Below are 3,224 nucleotides of genomic sequence, written 5' to 3'. Positions count from 1 at the left end.
TTAGTTATTGTTGAACTTCAGGGTATTGGACATTGAAGTAAAAGTAGAAGTCCCTTTTGTGTAGGATTGTGCATTAGAACTCAGCTGCCCTTTTTACTTGCATTTTTTGTAGTTGGTGATGAGTTGAATGGTTCTGAAAAAATGCCTGCGATAAAGATGGAGCTTTAGAGGTTAATACTGATGCTCCAATATCTGATGCGGCTAAATCACCCATTATTCCTTTGACTGTGATTGCTGAGGTTGCTTCAAGCCTTGAGAATTTTTCAAGCCTTGAGGATCTTGCTTCTGCAGCTCTTGCTTCACCTAGTATGTGAAACCCCTTTTCTTTTCATTTTAAAGTTTTGAGCCATGTTTTTTAGCTTGTTCATGTTGTTTGTTTTTGTTATTGTTCCTTACATTTTTTATTTTTTGCTTCTATTTTTTGTGTTTTTGCAGATGTGTCCACAGAGAAGGAAGCTTTGAACACCATCAACGATGTTTTATCTGATTTGGGTTTATCAGAAACCCCTGCTACTGCTGAGGAGGGGGCTCCATCAGTCAAAGGTTGTGATTCCGTTCAGGATCCTTTGTGCTCTCTTCAGATGTCAGAGACGCAGTCGCAGTCTGTTGATGGCACTGAACCTGTCACACAACCCGAGGATGTGCCTCTTCAGCTTCTCCTGGAGGACCAACGTAAGAGGAAGAAGCAAGAAGATTTTGACAAGAAGAGGGTGGCCCGCCTTGAGAAAGGTTCTGATGTTCCTGGATCTGTTCGTGTGGCTGAGCTCACTGTTGAGGAAGACGTGCCATGTGGTAGTGATGGCACTGTTGTCCCTGTTAAGAAGAAAATCAAGAAGACTGTTGCGAGGAAGCTAGTAGTTGGTGCAGTTACTCCTCGGAAGAGCCCACGTGTTTCAAGGCCTGCACAAGTTGTTGGAGATGAAGGGTTAGGCCTTGGTGGTACGCCACGCCGTAGTCCTTGTGTGCTTGCCACTGCCGCGCCTACACCTTCTCCGCTTGGTGCTGGTGCATCTGGTAAGGGGAAGAAATGCGGCGTGAAGCGCAAGGTTCCACCTGCAAAGGTCAACAAGGGTGCGAAGAAGCGTTCTCGTGTTAACCCAGAAGACAAGGATGATGCTGATTTCAATGTTGATGATGAGGACAACGTCGACGATGCCGCTGCTGCTAATCAGGTATCAATGTCCCATGTTTACTGTCTTTTAGAGCATTTGTCGCTATTTGTTGTAGTTTTATTTTGTTTTTAGCACTGCCTTGGCGTACATAGGTGAGCTTCTGCTCCATCTCCATATAGATGAATAAATTAGCCGATGTGCTTTGCTTTTACGGTATTACTGCCTTTGTGTACATAGTTGGACTTCTGGGTATATACATGAACAAATTAGCTTAATTGTTTTGGTATACATGTTTGATTACTGCATTAGTGTATATGGTTGAACTTCTTCTTTTTTAAATTTCCAACATTTTTGAAAGCATGTTAATTAGTGTTCATACATTGTTGTACTGCCTATGTTGACATAGTTGGACTTCTGAGATATACGTTTGATTACTGCTTTTGCATACATGGTTGAACTTCTGCTTTGTATTTTTTTCAAGAATTTGAAAGCATGTTAACTTCTGGTCATACATGGTTGTATTGCCTATGTGACATAGCTGGACTTCTGGTATTTATTTTTTACTACTGCCTTGTTGTACATGGTTGAACTTCTGCTGTGTAAATTTCCAACATTTTGTTAGCATGTTAACTTCTGGTCATACATGGCTGTACTGCCTATTTAGACATAGGTGGACTTCTAAAATGTACTGAGTTTGTAATTTTGTAGGCACTAGTGGAATTTTGGTGTAGCTTGTGTATCTCATCGTGTATCTCATTTTTTCCAGTATCAGCTTGTGGAGCGGCCTGAGAGGAGGAAAAGAGGATGCAAAGCGCCCGAAGAAGGTGGCCAAGGAGGAGGTGAGGCGAAACATTTTAACAAGACGGTTCGCTGCTCACTTGGAGAGGTGAAGACGTGTGCGAAAATGCTACAGCTTAGGCACAAGACGAGGGTTATCAAGGCTGGTTTTGGTTGTGTGTTTGACCTGAAGGTTGATTCCAACATTTCTCGCCCTTTGATGGGCAACATCTACATGAGGATTGACCCTGCAACCATGGTTCTGGATATGGGTGAGGCGAACATGGTTCTGCGTATTACAGGTGATGCTATTCACCATCTGTTTGGATTCCCTCAAGGTAATCGTACCGCTCCTAGGCCTTCGAATGATGGGTTTGATGACGCTGTTATGAGGTTGAAGGGCAAGCTTGGGTACGCTAGGAGTGACGACATCAAGACAAAGGATCTGCGGAATATCCTCGCGGATCTTGCGAAGGATGAGACGAAGGATGATCTTGCTCTGCAGGTGTTTTACCTGATTGTTTTCATGAAGGTGGTTATCCCTGGAACGTCTACACGAGTGTCCAGGGAGGTAGCAATGGCTGAGAATCTTGTGTTTGAGGATATGGCAGATATGGACTACTGCCAGTTGGTTGTTGATGATCTTCGAAGTGTTGTTATTAGGTATCAGCAAGGTACTAGTAGAGGAAAAGTTGTCACAGGCTGTGCCATCGCGCCGCTTCTTATGTACCTGGACTGCCTTATCATTGGCAAGACGCCTAATGTTGACTTGAGGACACCTCGCATCAATTACATGGATCAGGCTAAGCTTCTTGAGCTCGGTACGGCTGACTTGGTCAGGAAAGGTGATGACGACCCAACCAACTGGGTGTTTGGGAGACTACCTGTGAGTGTTTCTTCTTTTCTGTGTAGTTAGTAGTGCCTTTTGTGTGCATGGTTGAACTTCTGCTATGTACATAGATGACCTTCTGGTTCATATAGATGATGGTAAATTAGCTGAACTGCTTGGCTTATATGGCATTACTGCCTTTATGTACATATGTGAACTTCTGGATATTTTCATATGAAATAATCTAAACTTTGTTGTTACACATGCATGGTTGAACTTCTGCTTTTTAATTTTCCAACATTCTTGAAAGCATGTTAACTAGTGTTCATACATGGTTGTACTGCCTATGTAGACATAGGTGGACTTCTGAGATACATGTTTGATTACTGCCTTGGTATGCATGGTTGAACTTCTGCTTTTTAAATTTCCAACATTCTTGAAACTAGTGTTCATACATGGTTGTACTGCCTATGTAGACATAGTTGGACTTCTGAGATACATGTTTG

This window comes from Triticum aestivum, chromosome 7B, assembly GCF_018294505.1.
Source record: "Triticum aestivum cultivar Chinese Spring chromosome 7B, IWGSC CS RefSeq v2.1, whole genome shotgun sequence".
Taxonomy (NCBI): Eukaryota; Viridiplantae; Streptophyta; class Magnoliopsida; order Poales; family Poaceae; genus Triticum; species Triticum aestivum.
This window is presented reverse-complemented; position numbering follows the sequence as displayed.